General features: G+C 36.2%; 1 protein-coding gene across 1 annotated transcript in view; it reads left to right on the top strand.

Moving 5' to 3' along the window:
* Positions 1–18,888, top strand: part of LOC129749948 (angiotensin-converting enzyme) — a 405,427-nt gene that overhangs the window by 239,611 nt on the left and 146,928 nt on the right. The gene's annotated exons all lie outside the window — the stretch shown is intronic.

Genomic DNA, 18,888 nt, shown 5'->3' on the forward strand with positions numbered 1-18,888 from the left:
ACATTCAAACCTTTTTTCCCACGGTTGACTTTTTTGCCACCTAGCGACTTTTAAACTGTATATTGCACATCCGTGTACACCAGAAAACTAAAATTCATACAAATTTGCTCAGTCCTCTTTCCATAAATTTACTTGACCTTCATTGGAATAATTGGTCAGATTTAGCCAGAAAATGATTTTTCTACCTATGGATACGGCTAAGATATTGATATTTTTTCCCTTAATATGGTTCATACGTAAAAAAAAAACAAACGCTTTTTCCGTCTTGAAACTTACTATTGAAAGAGAAAAACGACAAATTACTAATGAAAAAAAAAACAATAAGAAGAATTGGAATGCTCCGTTTTGCACTACTTATATCAAAATATTTCCGATTTGGTCAAAGTTATTGACGAAAAAAAATTACACTAAATATTTGTAACAAATGGGCAGTTACCTAAAGTCTATCCAACAAACTCATATCATTAATGAATAATCTCTCTCAATTTTGTCAATTTTTTGCTGCAAAAAGCTGTAAGTTTGGTAGGTTGATTTACTTACACGCTGCGTATTTAGATTATTTTTATTTTTTTAAGCATACTGACTAACTTACTGCTCTTTTTTTCGAATAAAGAGCAAGTAACTAAACCATTATTGGTTAAACCGGTTTCTGCATAAATTATGAAAAAAGTGAAATTTGTTCGGTGGAAATACCTTTTCCCCATAAAAAAAATTATGTAAAAAAAACGAAATCAAAATCAATAGATTTAATATTTGTTGGGCTTCACCCGTTTTCGTAGAAAGTTAAAATATCATTTTTATTTTTTTCCGGGAACCCGGAAATTCCCGGGAAAAGGATTCTCAGATTTCCCGATTTCCGGGAATGCAAAAATGGTCGGGAAATGGAAACTCTAATTTTGTTCAAACATAGCTACACCACTAGTATGTTTCGAATACGAAAAACCATTTGTCAATGCCTATCCTTTTTAAATCGAGTATTTTGAAGTTTGCGTCTAATGTTTAAAGAGTTTAAACTGATATTTTAACGAAAGGTTTAACTTCCTCTACGCCTTCGTTGTGTCAGTGTTCATGAACGGCTCGAAATGCATGACACACTTACATATGGCTTGTCAAACCATTGCATTTTCACCGAATTTTTCGGTAAAAATTGATGCGTCTATCTCGTCAACAAGTTGGTCATGCTTTACGAATTTTCGTTGGATCAGGTGGACCAATATGAAGAGTTTTCTGAAAGTTCAATTAACGAATTTGCGTTGGATCGAAAGAACCAACATGTAGAGTTTTCTGATGGTTCACTTTACGAATTTTTGGTTGGATCGAGAGGACCAACATGAAGAGTGTTCTGAAGAATCTTTTTACGAATTTCCGTTGGATTGGGAGAACCATCATGAAAAGTGTTCTGAAGGTTCTCTTAACAAATTCCCATTACATCGGGAAGACCAACATAAAAAGTGTTCCAATGGTTCAGTTTACGAATCATCGTTGGATCAGGAGAACCTACATGAACAGTGTTCTGAAGGTTCACTTTACGAATTGCTATTGGAATGGAAGGACCAACATAAAGAGTGTTCCGAAGGTTCACTTCACAAATTTTCGTTGGATCGGAACAACCAACATGAAGAGTGCTCTGAGGATCACTTTACGAATTTTCGTTGGATCGAGAGGACCAACATTAAGATTGTTCCAAAGATTCAATTAACGAATTTCCGTTGGATCGAGAGGACCTACATGAAGAGTGTTCTGAACGTTCACTTTACGAATTTCTGTTGGATCGGGTGTACCAACATAACAAGTGTTCTGAAGGTTCACAATGGGAATTTTCGTTAGATCGGGAGGACCAACCTAAAGAGTCTTCTGAAGGATCATTTCACAAACTATAGTAAGATCGGGAGGACCAACATGAAGAGAGTTCTGAAGGATTACTTTGAAAATTTCCGTTGGAACGGTTGGACTTGCATGAAGAGTTTTCTGATGAATCACTTTGCGAATTTTCGTTGGATCGAGAGGACCATCATGAAAAGTGTGCTGAAGGATCACTTAACGAATTTTCGTTGAATCGGGAGGGCCAACATGAAGATTGTTCCAAAGATTTAATTAACGAATTTTCAATGAAATTTGAAGATTCACTTTACGAATTTCCGTTGGATCGGAAGAACCAACATGAAAAGTGTTCTGAAGGATCACTTTGGAAATTTTCGTTGGATTGGGAGGACCAACATGAAGAGTGATCTGAAGGTTCATTGTACAAATTTTCGATGGATCGGGAGGACCAATATGAAGAATGTTCTAAAGGTTCACTTTACAAATTTTTGTTGCATCAGAAGAACCAATATGAAAAGTGTTCTGAAGTATCACTGTGAAAATTTCCGTTCGATCGGGAGGACCAACATGAACAGTGTTCTGAAGGTTCACTTTACGAATTTCCGTTGGATCGGGAGGACTAGCATGTGGAGTGTTCTGAAGGTTCTCTTAACGAATTCCCATTAGATCGGGAAGACCGAAATAAAAAGTATTCCGAAGGTTCAGTTTACGAATCATCGTAGGATTGGGAGGACCAACATGGAAAGTTTTCTGAACGTTCACTTTACGAGTTTTCGTTGCATCGAAAGGACCAACATGAAGAGTGTTCTGAAGGATAACTTCACTTATTTCCGTTGAATCGAGAGGACCAACATTAAGAGATTTCTGAAGGTTCACTTCTTGAATTTTTGTTGGATCGGGAGAACCAACATGAACAGTGTTCTGGAGGATCATTTTACGAATTTCCGTTGGATCGGGAGAACCAGCATGAAGAGTGTTCTGAAGGTTCTCTTAACGAATTCCTTTTAGATGGGGAAGACCAACATAAAAAGTATGAATTGGGAGGACCAACATGAAGAGTGTTCTGAACGTTCACTTTACGAATTTTCGTTGCATCAAGAGGACCAACATGAAAAGTTTTCTGATGGTTCACTTCATGAATAGTCGTTGGATCGAGAGGACATACATGGAGAGGTTTCCAAAGTATCAATTCACGAATTTCAGTTGGATCGAGAGAACCAACATGAAGGTTCACTTTATGCATTTTCGTTGGATTGAGTGGACCAACATGAATAGTGTTTTGAACATGAGTGTTTCGAAGGTTCACTTCACGAATTGTCGTTTGATCGGGAAGACCAACATAAAACGTGCTCCGAAGGTTCAATTAACGAAATATCTTTGGATCAAGATGGATCCTCTTGGAGTGGTGTGAAGTTTGCTTTTTAAATTTTTGTTGGATCGGGAGAACAACATGAAAAGTGTTCCATAGGTTCACTTTACGAATTTCCATTGGATCGGGAGGACCAATATGATAAGTGTTCCGAAGGTTAACTTCACGAATTTTCGCTGGATAGGGAGGACCACCATGAAGAGTGTTTTGAAAGATCACTTTACGAATTTTCGTTAGGTCAGGAGGACCAACATGAAGAGTGTTCTCATATTAAACGGGATTGTGCTAACGTAAGAACCTAATTACACAATTAACGCACGACGTATTACAGAACACGACACTTAACGTTCTTACAAAACGGGAAAAGGATTCAAAAATTACATTTTTTGTCGACCGGTTTCGGGCTCGATGTTGCCCATCTACAGGACGATGTCCGACTGATCACACAAAGAAATTAAAAACACTTGCAGCATCCTACTATGTTGTAAGGCTATGATCATTTAGTAGCTGGGCAGTTACAAACGATTGTATTTTAAAAACTATTCATTTGATCGAAAAACTTTCTATGAAGGAAATGAAGGTATTAATATGATATTTAATATAAAAATATAAAAAAAAATATTTTAATGATTTCAATAAATAATCTTACTTATTCATGAAATCTCTTTTTTATCGTTGCACACTCTTTTCAGTAATGTATTGATTTATTTTTTTTACCACATAAGCAAAACCGTTGCAACATCATGATATTTTACACAAACTCACCTGGAAAAAGCAATTGGAATCTGGTTGGAACCTTTTCATGAGTAGTCATCTCGAAAAATTTGATCTCTTAAATCCGGTTTTAACGTAAATTTCTTCTTCCATCAGGACACATCTGTCACATTGCGTAAAAACCGGTTGCTCATATTGCAATCTAAGGAACTGTTCACTATTAGTTATTTACTTGGTGTCTTCTATTCAGACAACACTTTTTGACTGACGGAAATGGATTAATTGCATTATTTAAGGGGTTTGCATACAGTTTCCCCAATAACTATAGACTTTTTACCATATTCAAGACCAAGGATTCCATTCCGATGCTTGATTTGAACTTCGTGTGGATTCTAGAGTGGCTCCTTATACTTTTTAACCTTTCGGTCTTCTTTGGATCAGAAAAAAAAATCAACAGTTTATGAGTTTTCAAGTCGACAATGAAGAATTTTTGAGGCGCAAAATGAGCAAAAGGCGCAAATTTTTGCACAATTATTTTTACCATGTCTTTTTGCATCGTAAATATCTCAAACACATATTACTTTAAAAATCTGGCAAAAATAGGCAAGATAGTCCTTTTCATAACCAACACAACGCTGCTAAAGTTTTGCATATCCGAGCTCTAATAACGTAGCTATCGTATCGAAATAAAGTGCCCGGATACTAATTGATCATAGCCTTAGTATTTGTCGGGAGGATGGTCAAATTTATAACAATTTCTTTTTAGTAAGGGAGAAGAGTGGTGACGTAATCGGCGCCTCGTCTTCGTTCATTAGCGGTTTTTCGGCCGTGCTAATGAACATTGACTCCCACGCGTTTAAGTGTGAGGTTTTTCTAACGCATTTCTTGTACCTCACTTTTTCCCAATCTATGGCGTGATCAAGTTCTGTTGCGTGGGAAGCTACACTAGATTCGTTGATTCTTAGGTTTTCTACTGCGTTCCTATGTTCTTTTAGTCGAACTTTGAACTTGCGCCGTGTTTGGCCAATGTAAATGGCCGGGTAATTTTTGCATGGTATTTCATAAATACCTGATCTTTCTTCGTCTGGAATCTTATCTTTTAGAGAAACCAACCGATCCTTGAAAGTGTTCCAACTTTTGTATGCTGTTTTTAAGCCATGTTGAGAAAGTATCTTGGTAATCAAGTTGGTTAGTCTGGGGTAGAACGGAAAACTAACCCTTTGGGATTCTTCTTTCTCTGGTCTTAAAGTAGTTGCATCTCTTCGAATTTTCTTTCGAGCGTGTTCGGATCGGAGCGTGGATCGGAATGACAAACTTGAAAAGTGTACCAAAGGGTTTACTCGAAGAATTTTTTGTGTTCAAATAAACAACGTTTTTTGTATTCGAACCGATTTATCGAATATCAGAAAAAAGTTTTAAATAGGAAAAGCTCTGAAAAATCTATCCAGTGATAATTCGCAATAATCTGCTACACAATTTTTGGAATCTAAATTATGTTGAAAAACCTGTTAAAAAAACTTCTCCTTCACCATGGATTTAAAATTAACAGAATTATTTTCTTTCTCATTTGAAATATTTGTTTCCTCAAATTGGGATCCCAGGTTGCTCTTGTTTGCTCGATTTCATTTTAATTTAGGCACAATCGTTGCATGCAGCAGCAAATATTGCGAAAGTTTACCCAAAACCAACCACACTGATTGATAGTAAGCTTAGCCTGCTGGTTGGCTGGCTGATAGTGTCATGTATTAAGAAACCAATTACACATTTTACTAAATGAGACAAAAACAAACGACCTGTTCTGCTAAAACAATGAAATATAACAGCACCGCCCTAATTAACCCCCTCTAACCGATTAGGCATGCAAACACAAAACGGACCCCCCGTATAGGTGAGACAACAGTGTCTCAGAAAAAAGTTGTGATTTGTTAAGAAGCAAAAACAGCGTGTGTCATTTTCTGGTAATTAGTTATCTCTACAGTCGTAGACTGATTAATGAAAAACGCAATCCGCCACTATAGGACTCTTGGGGTGGCAACTGCCCAAGGTCATCTCGTTCAGGTGGGTAATGAATCAACTCAATCGAGCTACTGGTTTTTTTTTTTCATTCAGTCTGATGCTGCAGGCTAAGATTGCGCTTCGCTAGCTGTTTAACTTCTGTTTTTTTTGCCAAAAGAAGGAAAAGGCTTCAGCCCGAAACGGAATGCAAACCTTAAGCCGCGATCTTCCGGCTGCGATAGGAAACTTGAAGGTGTTATGTTTTATTGATTTTTTTTTTGTAAATTGAAATATGGGTTTAACATTGCACTGTCTGGGGCATAAATCATCATAAGGCGTTTGTGTTTAATTTAGAAAATTTGGAAACTGCTTTATTTGTGTGAAATCAAATTAACAGATAATAAGTCAATGACTAGTCGACAGTCATTTATATATTTATATTTCAGATCGAAAAATGATTTTCTTTCAGAAAGTAAAAGATTATTATTTTCACTATCGAGAAGAGCTATCGTGTAAACACTTGTTGAACAGCCCCATTAATTTTGTTTCCATATTCGATTACAAATGAGGCAGCCATACAATCATAAGTGATGCACCTGAAGATCAGAAAGCGTCAATTTCTCAACCGCTTCGACCTTTCAACATTGGCTTTTGAACTGACTTTTCACAGCGCTCGTGCACTATAGATAGAAAACCTAATTGATCCACCTGGCAGCGAAGAAAAACAACCATTGAAAAACCACTCCATAGATTTCGAACTGTTACTAAAGATGCAGCCCCATCAATTTTGCCACCGATTACAAATGAACCTGACTTAGGAACGCCGAACCGACTTGACTGCATTTAGCTGGGTGAATCGTCTGTCGCTCCGTGAGAATTCACACACCTTCTCTAGTTTGGAAAGAACTTTAATTTTTTGTTGCTGATCGTTCGAAAGTCATGCGGAAAAAATGCCAGTATTAATCGGTAGACAAGATAAAAACAGACCTTAAGGCAATAAATTTATGGAATTGAAATTTCAACCAATTTTGTGGATTGAAATAACAGTTTTCAATAAGCTTCTTTCTGTATCCATTAGTTTTCTAAATTTTGTTTTTTTTTGTGAAAAAATAAACAAATGGAATTTATGCAGGAAATCTGTTTTTTTGATAAAGGTGAACTCTTTTTAGCAACTTCAGCACAGTGCAAAATTTATGACACACTTTATGACAAGTGTGTGAATATCTAGTTTCTCAGATTTAATTTATTTTTTTATTTTTTTAAGGGCTTGATTCATTCTATCGAGTTACAAACTACAGAATTGTTGTTTTATTATGTTTAAAATGTTGTCTAAAATTCAAAATAAGTGAATCGTGATATATCAATTCATTTTTAAATCCTAAGGTCAAATCCCAATGAATAAAAGCTTTGTTGAAAAAAATATGTTTAACATAACACAACATTTACAAAAATTGCAGCAATAATAAAACAGATGTTTCAATATTTTGGAATGAACTCAACGTTTTATTACATGAATTTTGTAAATATATATTTCAACATTTTTTTGTCAATTGAAAAGACTCTGGCAGAAACAAAAGTTGCAATTGGCACACTGCACCTTTTTACAGTAGGCTCTTAAGTATTTCAAACTCGGGTCCTGTATCTTCTTTTGATTAAAATTTAGAAAAAAAACTTAACTCATAAGCTTTGAGTCGTTATTGTCAAATCTGTTGAATTTATTAGCAGTTAAGGTTGGAAAATATTTTTTGAATATTTGGATTTCAAATTTCAGCTTAGTTTTCTAATCAAATGGAAATGAGTGAAAAATATCCAGGCCTTTCTTAGACCGTTTAATATGGTAATTTACATCATGCGTTAATGAGATGAATAGGAATATAGGAATTCATTTTTATTTTACTGATCTTCAAAGATTAAGCTTGCCAGATTGCCCGGATTTTCAATTCAAAATTTGGAAAAGTCCAGTCCTTCCCGGTTTCCCGGTTATGCGTCCAAATCTAAGTTTTTCGACCAAATTTTATAAAAAAAAAAATATGAAAGCTTTTTTGGAAGCCTAAAAAAAAATTTTCAATCTGCTGATGAGTTTTGATTTAAAAAAAAACTTCTCTTGAATTTTGTTGAGTAGTTCCTAAGTGATGACCAAATTTGCCAGGATGATGGTCTAATTTTTATAAATGGAGTAGCCAGATTTTGCCTGGTTTTTAGGTAATTTTTTTTTTTGTGTGCTGAAAAAAATCTTTCAGCCTTACAATTAATAGAGTTTAAATACTGGTATTCATTCTGCTAAAAATGTACAAATAAAAAAGTTAAAAAAGCATCTAAAAGAAATATCTATAATTCTTTTTTGTAACATCTAAAATATTCAATTTGTTATTCATTTGTTTTTGGAGTGTAAATTGATAAAAAAATAAAATTGGTATAAAACATATCTTTTTAAATAGGGTAAGTGAGCCCTATTTTGGCATGGTCCTTTTCTTGGCATACCAACATGTCTTTTTATGTTTTTCAGGTCCAAATTGAGCTTAAAAAATTTTGAATATATTTTCATTGCGAGGAGAATAATTTGTTTCAAATCTGTGCATACCGAATTTTTTTATTGTTTGTTTTGTACTTTAATAAAGAAGTTAATTTTTTTCGATCTGCATCCGAGAAAATTATGTTGGAAATCACCGTATGAAAAGCAGATGAACTCACCTTCCTAGTAAAACTGTTAAATTCACATGCGATTTCAAACGCGGACATTCATTTAAAAATTTGCGATAAATACTCATGCCTAAAGTTGAACTCGGCAAAAAATCAAATAATACTAGAAAGACTAAAGAGTGAATATTTATTTAGGTTTTGAATAAAAATTTAAAACTAATTTTGTTCCTTTTCTTGGCATGCACTTCAATCGAAATGCACCACCAGTGTTGGAAGCTGGAAAAAATACATGTCCATTAAAGAGGTATTTTTGGGCTGATGTTTTCCCTAAAACTTCATTTAAAACTACGCACAAATGTTTTCATATTAATTGGATTGTATGATAAGACCGTTGCTATCAACTTAAGCTTCGAAATAAGTTGGAGAACATAAGTGATTCGACTAACTAAAAGTCATATCCGAGCATTGAAAATGCAAAAATGGCTATTTGGGAACCATGAATCGAAGGTACATTGGTATGCGTGCGAACAGCATTTGCATTGCAGTCTGCCAAGCAGGGTTGCCAACATATATTTTCAATAATCAGGGAACTGGTGAAATAAAAATCAGGCAAAATCAGGCTACATAAGTAACGGAAATTCCTCTAAAAGAGATGACCTTTTTTTTTTGGTCATCACTCTACATTTTTACTGTGTTGTGGGCCTACTTGGTTGCATAATTCTACTGAATCAAAGCCGAAAGATTCCTTTTCATTCCCTTTTTAAGATATGAATTAATGGGAATCTTTCGATTGGTTTCATTCAGCCACATTTTCGCTTTTTAACTTCAGCAATGGTATCTTATTTAGTTCCTTACTACCCATTTTTCATCACATTCGCAAAAATCAGGCAAAATCAGGCATTTTTTGAAAAATCAGGGAAATTCAATGGTATTTCAGGTTGTCAGGCAGAGCCTCGAAAAATCAGGCAATACCTGAAAAATCAGGCATATTGGCATCTCTGCTGCCAAGCAAAAGCCACGTGGTCTCCTACAAAACACAGTGGTTCGAAATGTTAAAAAAAACTAAATTAAATTTAGCATCTCACAAGACTTAAGATGTTTTTCTTATCTAAAAATTTTTAGATCGATGGCAATTTATGACTTTAGTATATAAAATACATAATTAATTGAGTTTTGGAATCGTTTTCTATTGCTTGGGAACCATATACCTACTCAGATTTATTTTAAGGATTTTTGTTCTAATTTTTTTCATGGAAACAGAAGTTGGAAGTTCAGGAAAATATCGTTTGCTTTTCAATTATTCCTTAAAATATTTGACGTGAGTCGAATTAAAAAAAAATGTTTTAGCAAGGTTTACATTCTTACATCTATTTGGCGTGTCAAAGCACTGCGCAACGCCCCGGGCATTCGAGACGGCTCTTGCTAGAAGAGAAGCTCATAATCTCAGCTAACAAATTCAAAAGGGCAAAATTTTAAAATATTATTCAAGGAATTTTTCAATTTCTTACTTTATGGAGCCAAACTCCACAATAAGAAGACAGTTGTTTGGTAGTGAAAATAACCCTATGTGTCGCAATCGCATTGCGGAATTTCTGGTCTTCCGACTTTTTGAAATGAAAGCTTATTTTGTGCTTCCCTTTCAACCAAATTTCATCAATGTTTTCAAAAGCCTTTTTGTTGTATGAGTGGCGCCTGGTGTTCCAACGTCGCATAGAACTTTACGCTCAGCTGACGTCATTCTGTCAGTGGCCTTATATTCAGAATAGCCAACGATTCTGTTAACTGTCAATTGAGCATTGTTGGTGAGGATCTATTGCACTTTGCTGGAGGCCAAGAATCGGATCATCGAAACGGCAAACAATTGGTACGGCGGCCAAGTAATTGGAGCACTGCAGTGAGTACTTTGAATGCATTTTACTCACATTTATGAAAGTTCCATAGATAAAACATATTTTTGTTGAACTCTAAGCAAGTTAGCAAGTAAATTCTTCAAAGGATGTTATATGGTGCACTCAACAGGAAGGTAGGAATGTCGAAAAAAGGGTAAACCATGCCTTAGGTGCCAAGGCCGGGTACATTTACCCTGCTATGAGCTTAAAAAATTCTCTTTTGGAAATCAACACTTGATGTTTTAATGTTTTGCTCGCTATTTTGATTCAATTCAAATGTAACTCTTGGATTGTTTATCAGAGATTTTATTGAAAGTTATTATGAAACCGAGAATAAAGATTTTATTTCAGAATCTGCAGATTTGAGATTTTTCATAACTTATCTTCATCCTAAATGGCGATCCTTGATTGAATCTGATTTTCATTCTTCTTAATCTGGATTTCTGGATGTTCAATTAAGCTATGTTCCAAAGTTCAGATTTTGTGTTCTAATATTAGTCTATGAAACCTAGTACATCGTTGATTCTGAAGTTGCATGCATTGAGATTTTCTTGTTTCTATTTGATTGTTTATCAAACTGAAATTCAATTTAAGAAATTGGGGGCTTGTGATATAGCTCAGTTGGCAAGTCTGTTGCCTCCTGAGCAGATGTCCGTGAGTTCGAGCCCAAGAGTAAACATCGAACACAGTTGTACCGGATAGTTTTTCAATAACGATCCGCCAACTGCAACGTTGATAAAGTCGCGAATGCCATAAAGATGGTAAAACGACTATAATCGAAAAAAAAAAAAAAAAAAAAAAAAAAAAAAAATTAAGAAATTGATTAACCATCAAAAAGAACACCAGTGTGCGTTTTTTTTCGGATGCATAATAACAAAATGACATTGAAATTTTTTATGGTCGACCCTTTTTTATGTCGTCGGTGACAAAGTTTGAAATCAGATATCGATTTCTCGTTCTGCAAAACTCTCGGGTGTAAATTTTCGTTTCAATCCGATGCATAATACTTAATTACTGCAATCAAATTGAACAATTAATATGGACGATTCCATTTGTCTACTTTTTTTTCCAAAATATGACTTCTAAAATAAATTGCTCGTGCTGCTAAATGTTCAAACTTTCATGAAAGTCCGATGCTTAAGCACGACATTATCTCAATACAGTGAACAATTAGTTTGGACGAAACCTTTTTCCGCCCCCCAAATTTAACTGGACACAGAAAATCACTTGCCCGTCTCTAGAAACTTCCGTGCGCCAATTTTGATTTCAATAAGATGAATGAAACCCTCAATATCGTAACAGCAGTAAACAGTTAATATAAACGACCCCTATTGCCGAACCCTAACTTAAAACTTGACTCTTCGAATCAACTTCCGGTCCCTTCAAACTCACATGTGCAAATTTTTATCTCAATCCAATAATAATAATGTAAATTTCGCTAAAACAGTATTTTTGTTGTATGGGCGAGTTGTATCCAACAAAATCCCTTTTGTCGACCCCTGAACCTCAAATTTTATCCTTTAAATCAACTGCTAATCCGTAAAAATCCCCGTATGCAAATTTTTTTCTTAATCCGATGCATCATAACATTCAATACCAAAAATCAATCACTAAAACACCCTTGTGCAAATTTTCATCTCAGTTCGATGGATAATAACGTCAATATCGCTTAAACAGTTTTTGTGTTGTATGGACGACCCCCTTTAAAAGGGGTCATCCGAACATCTGAGAACATTTTTCATCATTTCCGATCCTTAAACGTGCTCATGCCAAATTTCAGCTCTCTAGCTCTTAAAACGGCTGAACCTAACAAACAAACCCACATAAGTAGCTTTTTATGTACACCCGAAATTCAGCCTCTATGCCAATCGTGAGTAATCAATATCATAGCATCATTGGCATAATAAAATAATGCGACCGGGAATGATTCGATTTGCGACCGCCGGCTTTAACATGCCAGCGGCACAGTGTATTTTTTTATTATTTTTTTGTTTCTTGGTCATGCATCATTTTGGTTGGGAGCTCGAGTCCTTATGCAAGTAGTGCTTTTGCAAACATATTATATCTGGCACAGTGCATTTTCGGTTCAGAGATTTTCTAAAAAGGCATTAGATTTAAAGCATGGATCACTACAAATCTGGACGCATTAAAACGGGTCTATCTCGGAGCTATGTAAACGAAATAAAAATGTTTTGTACTTAAAATGTAGGGTTTTTATTGCACGTTAAAGGAAAAATAAAAAAAAAAAATTACGATGTTGTTTTGATGAATTTTCGAACTTTTGGTTGAGTATCACTCATTATAGTTTGAACACCCTATTCGCTGACCTTAGCGGCCATTTTGTTCCACAATCTCTTCATCTCTGTTGCTTCCCGAGTCGTCCTACCATTCTTCTTCATCTTCTGCTTGACAATTGCCCAAAATTTTTCGATAGGGCGGAATTGAGGGCAGTTGGGTGGGTTGATGTCCTTTTCGACAAAATCCACCCGTTGGCCCAATACCACTGTAGAACCTCCTAGCTGTAGTGGCAGCTTGCCAAATCTGGCGAAAACTTAACTAGTCCTTTGTGAGATCTAATGTACGAAAAAAAAGTTTTTCAGGCATTCCTCCTTGTAAATTTCGGAGTCCATGGTCTTGTTTTTCACAAAAACCGGAATTTTTCGTCCGCAGCTGCAAATACCTTGCCAGATCAAACACTTTCTTGCACACTTATCAGCAAAAACGAATTTGAAGTTGCCGGGGACATCACCATGACCAGTGCAGTGCACCAATGCAGTGGCTTTACATAATTTTTGGCCAGAAAGCTGCCCAAAATCCATCTTCACGTACGTTTCGTCATCCATGAGGATGCATCCGTCGAACTTCGTTGGAATCTTCTTGTATAACTTGCGGGCACGTCCTTTGGCTACTAAATTCTGCTTCAATGTCCGGTTTGGTTGCTTACTGGTCCGATAGGATCGTATTCCTTCGCGTAGACGAATTCTGCTGACGCTGCACCGGTCGGCGTTGAATTTCTTGGCAATGTCATAGTCCGACTACCCTGTGTTTTCCTTGATCGTTCTCAACACCTTCAAATGCAGTTTCTGATTCTTAGGTCCACTATAACGCTTGGTATGAACCTGCCGATCTATAGTACGCATCTCACGGAAACGTTTGAGAACGCTACACACGGTTGATTTGACCATTTTTAACGATTTCGCGATTTTTGAACCCGACCACGTCGGGTTTTTGACGTGGGTGTTCAAAATTTATTTTCATCTCGCGGCTTCCATCACGTGTAACTTTTTTGAAACAAAACGAATCGTAATGAAATTTTCAGCACTGGTAGAAGAAACATTCCTCTACAAAGTGCTGCCAAAACATTCCAGATCCGACAACTAGGAGCACTAGGGTAAAATAAATAGTGCGTCCAGATTTGTAGTGATCCATGCTTTATGAAACCTTTTCTATGGGTGTATATAGATTTTTTTTTATCGAGATAGCAAAAAAGTTTGTATACCTTCATATCTAGGTATACAAATATAAAAGAAATCTAACGATCGTTTCGTTAATTTTAAAGATATACCGCTGATCCGAATGGTTTGATAACACCAAAAAGTAGACTGGCTAGAAACCAAAATCCACGCTAAAGGATCCACCAGCGAGGTACAGTTTTAATTCTGCAAGTCCAAGTCCACTGGAAAGCTATGTAATAAAACGACGATTAGTTTTGTGAAATTCTCAAAATCATATATAAAACACCTATACCTAGGAGTAAAAAAGCTTCTCTCGAGGAGTTTTTCCAATTAAAGGGCACGTAAAAATAAACATTAAAATCCTATTTTGCCCAAAACTCAACAACACGACTAAAATAGATTTTGTAGCATGGTGGAATCAATGAGTAAAGATTGAGATATGAAAATCCAACTGGTCTCGTTGTTTAACAGTAATCCACTCTTGAGTGTCAATATTGTAAGGTTTTGCATTTCATACATACCATTTGGTAACACCTGATAATTTACAGACCTTGCGTCACGAGTTAAGAAGGACAAGAAGAATGGCAACACTGGATATCGGATGCGTAGATTTGGATAAGCGTGTGTCGAGAGAAGAACGAAAGCTTCTATCGGTGTGCGCAGTGCGCGAACGAAACGGCCGGAATATATTTCGACGGTAGTGATATTAAACGGATGGGAGGACCCTACAAATATGACACTATTGGAAGTTTGACGGCTTGTATCTCGGGTGCATGTCAATAATACAATTTCTTGGGAAACCCCCAATGAATTCTTAAGATCTTTAATTTTGCATCTTTACTTTTTTTATGAACGTACCCTTAAAGCCCAGGAAAAAACTCCCTAATCAGTCAGCAGTTGTGGAATTTTGATCATGACCACTCCAAATACAAAGAATTCTCTCTTGATTTCAATCCCTTGTGAACCATAGGGTGTTCATTAATTTCGAATACCTTTTTTAATCAAATGGTGTGGTAAAGCCTTGGCATATACCTCTAACTATTTTGGAGTAATTTTTGCTATTATCAAACAAACTATTTCTGGTGTCGAAAAATTAATTTTCATTAAGTGTTCGTTTTTTATCAGCCTTTCATACCACAAGTACTGGTAGGGGAAAGTTGGGTAAACGGACACCCTAAGGAATCATAATAGAAAATCAGATATTGCTTTTTTTTTATCGCTGTTTTCGTGCAGAAGGGTAGTTTATGTTGTTTGCTAACCATTGGCATCAGTGAATTTCCTTCAACAAGACTGTTTTAAAGCAATCTAAGATATGCTTGAAAATTCCACTTTTTAAAAATGGTCGGGTAAAACGGACACAGCTTAGAAAAGGTTGATATTGCAGGAAAAATTTCGATCGAAGTACATAATCTTGTGAATTGAACATTTGAGAACGTTTATAAACCAAAACGGAACCAACTTGTCCAAATCCTGTAGCAAAATTTACCGGGGATCTACTTTTAACAGTTTAATGGCCTGTTTGAGATGCATAGTGCTTTTTGGCCGACAATTGCTCTTGGCAGGGACTTCTGAAGGCATTTGGAGGAATAGACCGATGAAAAATTAGAAATACCTGGAGAAACTTACGTACCTGTTTTACCCGACCTTGAAGTGTCCGTCTTACCCGACCTAGCAACATTTTTTTCAAAACGTTTGTTGCTCAAGCTCGTCGACCAAAATTCGCTATGTTTACTCCAGGTGGTCAATGAGAAGCCGAACATTCCACCGTTGAAAACCGATGAAATTTCCGATAATGTAACGAGGTATGGACTATTTTCTTAGTAGAGAAAATAACATCAAATGATGCATCCTCAAAGTTTTTGTTTATTTTGTTTACTATTACGAGACCTTATTTGCTGTAAATCAACAATGGGTCTCAAAAGTGTTCATACACTTAAATAGGCAAACATATTCCCATCATTAGATTTGTGAAGAATTTAAAATAATTGCACCACATCAATAGATGAAAACCATTAAATATGTGCTTGTGTAACATGGTATGAAGTTTACATTGGTCATTAATGGATTTTTTGGCTAATTTTGCATGTAGTGTTTATTTTTATAGCTCATTTTGCACAGAATAATACAGGTTTTTGGAAATATTGGCTCAAAATAAAAAGTGCCTTGCCTTTCAAATATAGCTCTCTTAGATTGGTTAGTTAAATCATACATGTTGTCAAGAATAAACAAATACAGGAAACCTATTTAGACTCTCTATAAAAAAAATCGTCAGCATACTTATGGGGAACGAAATTTCAACAAGAGAGGAGCGTGCCGCGTACGGGGGACTCGAAAAACCGCTGAAGCTCATATAGTTGATTTAAGGTAAAAAATTTCTCAAACAAAAGGTGTGATTGAGCATTTATTGAATTACCTTTACATTTGAGTAAATAAAATCTGTCCAGTTGATTTTGAATAACCGTTATTTGAATTTGTATTCGAACTTATTAAACACCCTGCAAATCGACATCACTTTCCTTTGAATTAACAGAAGCAGTTACTTTCTACCTTTAGCATCTAAGAAAGTCTATTTTAGATGAATGGCTGTGAATCCGTGCACCTATGGTAAATTACTCTGCTTATTGAGAAAAATATGCTTTATTTTCATTACGCAATGGGTGCTAGAAAATGTCTACTACGACAGAATTGAGGTGAAAACGAGCACCCATGGTCAACGCCCATAGTCTTTTAACATAATTTTCTACAAAGGTTGATGTAGTGCTTGAGTGTTTTGATAACTATTTGAAAAATTCAATTTATGACATTAGACTGAGTCGATTTGGGGTCATTTTCGAATTTCTCAAACCCTGGGGTCTCAAAAGCTTCGTTTTGGTCCAAAACTCATCCATGATTTTTTGCAGAATTTTTAAGTAATGTTTACATGAGTAAATTTGGACTTTTAGGTTTGTATGGGAAAATTTAATATTTTGTACTGAAAAATCAACATCATTTTTGTTTCTTCTGTGCAACCGAGCCAACTAATGGTTTTTGTGCCAATTTATAAATTCTCCAAAGGAAATTTTCCGCTGAACAACTTTGTCGAAGACCGTAAATTCGTATCATATTAGACAAAAAAGTTATTAGCTGTTTAACAGGGGTATGTCTTTTGGCATTGATCAACAATAAATTCAATTGACACCACTGCTTGTGCCCCGCGAAGTGTTGCATGAAAAGTAGTCATGCAATACCTCGCAAGGCACATAACAGTGGTGTCTATTAAATTTATTGTTTATCAATGCCAAAAGACATACCTCTGTTGAACAGCTAATAACTTTGTTGTCTAATATGATACGAATTTACGGTCTTCGACAAAGTTGTTCAGCGGAAAATTTCCTTAAGGAATTTTATAAATTGGCACAAAAACCACCAGCTGGCTCGGTTGCACAGAAGAAACAAAAATGATGTTGATTTTTCAGTACAAAATATTCAATTTTCCCATACAAACTTAAAAGTCCAAATTTACTCATGTAAACGTTACTTAATAATTGTAAACTTTACTTAATTGGCACAAAAACCACCAGCTGGCTCGGTTGCACAGAAGAAACAAAAATGATGTTGATTTTTCAGTACAAAATATTCAATTTTCCCATACAAACTTAAAAGTCCAAATTTACTCATGTAAACGTTACTTAATAATGTAAACGTTACTTAATAATTTTGCAAAAAATCATGGATGAGTTTTGGACAAAAACGAAGCTTTTGAGACCCCAGGGTTTGAGAAATTCGAAAATGACCCCAAATCGACTCAGTCTATTATGACATACACTCAATCGTCAACAATGTGAAAATTAGATGATTCCTTGCACCCATGGGGGAAAAACATTTCCGTTTATTACATAAACCCTCTCGAATGAGTCATTGAACAATATCAGAAAAAAATGAAAATATTGCGTCGTAAAAAATTTTCCCTTTACCAATCATTTCGACTGGTCCAGGCTTCCGAAAAGTACAGCTTTGCTATGACAGCCTTTTTCTTGTCGAACACACTGTCTCGGTTTTCCTTACCACTCGGTTGCTGCTGTACCGTCGGTAACGAATCGAAACGCTTCGGCTACATCACACACGTGCGAGAACCCAGGCTGTATCTGAACAATCGGCTCAAAGCTTGCGCTGCCGAAAATGTTGTGCTTAAAGCTGTAGCGAACCCAACCGACAGTTCGATTTTCATCCCTTCAGGGTTTCCTGTTTCTAAAATAATTTCATCTAACTGTCGGCTGCAGCGCGTGACAGTTTTGGGCAGGACTGTCACGGTTGACTGTCGTGCCCATACCGTATCCATGCCCGGCCATATGCGCTGCTGCTCGGTTCGAATAGATCGAACGAGCCATCGAGCAGGAGCATACGACCGAGGCGAAACGCGATGTGTGGTGCCGATATGATTACCTTCTATCCTATGGGGTCCTATGAGGAGGGTGATCGGGGTGATCACCCCCCCCCCCCTCCTTCCCCCCTTAAGCGAGAAAGAAATTCATACCTACGCTCGTTCGAAATTAACTCGGCCCGAGCGTGCATGATAATCCAAAGCGAATCTCGGCTACAGTCGGACGGAGTAGGTAGTACTGTCATGCGAAATTCAACGCATTGAAAACTGTCACGAAGATTTTCCCAAAACTGTCACGAAGCTTAAAAAACTTTCATACCCACAAACAAACTTTCGCATGAGGTAAAACGAGCTCTCGCTGTACATCGCACGACCGCTCCTTTTAGAACTGTCGGGGAAGAAATATTCGGAAAGCTTTCATCGAGGTGCACGTGCGACGTTCGCAAGAATACTGTCGTTCGCTAGTACTTTTCGGAAGCCTGGACTGGTCACAATGAGAATAGGTATGTGTATTAAATTTGGCGGTCTTCCTAGTGTGAAAAAGGAATCCGCAATCTAATTAAAAAACCATAAAATTCCCCTGTTAATTTTAAAAACTGCTCGATTTCACCGGTAATTTTTAAAATAACTTGAAAGCTTCGAAAA

The sequence above is a fragment of the Uranotaenia lowii genome, chromosome 2 (assembly GCF_029784155.1).
Source record: "Uranotaenia lowii strain MFRU-FL chromosome 2, ASM2978415v1, whole genome shotgun sequence".
NCBI classification, from domain to species: domain Eukaryota; kingdom Metazoa; phylum Arthropoda; class Insecta; order Diptera; family Culicidae; genus Uranotaenia; species Uranotaenia lowii.